This window comes from Calidris pugnax, unplaced genomic scaffold (genome assembly GCF_001431845.1).
Source record: "Calidris pugnax isolate Ruff unplaced genomic scaffold, ASM143184v1 scaffold188, whole genome shotgun sequence".
Classification (NCBI taxonomy): domain Eukaryota; kingdom Metazoa; phylum Chordata; class Aves; order Charadriiformes; family Scolopacidae; genus Calidris; species Calidris pugnax.
Window position 1 is genome coordinate 14,212,954 of NW_015091257.1, and position 282 is coordinate 14,213,235.

General features: G+C 47.9%; 1 non-coding gene across 1 annotated transcript; it reads right to left on the reverse strand.

Annotated features, from left to right (window-relative positions):
• Positions 1 to 121: 121 nt before the first annotated feature.
• On the reverse strand, positions 122 to 194 carry TRNAV-UAC. The gene has a single exon. It is a non-coding gene; the product is annotated as a tRNA-Val (tRNA).
• Positions 195 to 282: the final 88 nt, after the last annotated feature.

Here is a 282-nt window from a genome sequence, read left to right on the forward strand (position 1 = left end):
GGGGAAAGGGAGTTGTGGGGGGGGGAAAAAAAAAAAAAAAAAAAAAAAAAAAAAAAAAAAGAAAAAAAGGCAAACCGAAACGCATAGCTTAAAAGGAAAAAAAAAAAAGAAAGATTAGCACTGGTTCCACTGGGGCTCGAACCCAGGACCTTCTGCGTGTAAAGCAGACGTGATAACCACTACACTATGGAACCGCCACGTTCATCCGCTCTTGCGGCACTCAAGTTATTCACGACAAGCCGGCGCCTCTTTCCCTCTCCCTCCCCGCCCCCGCGCGCAGCC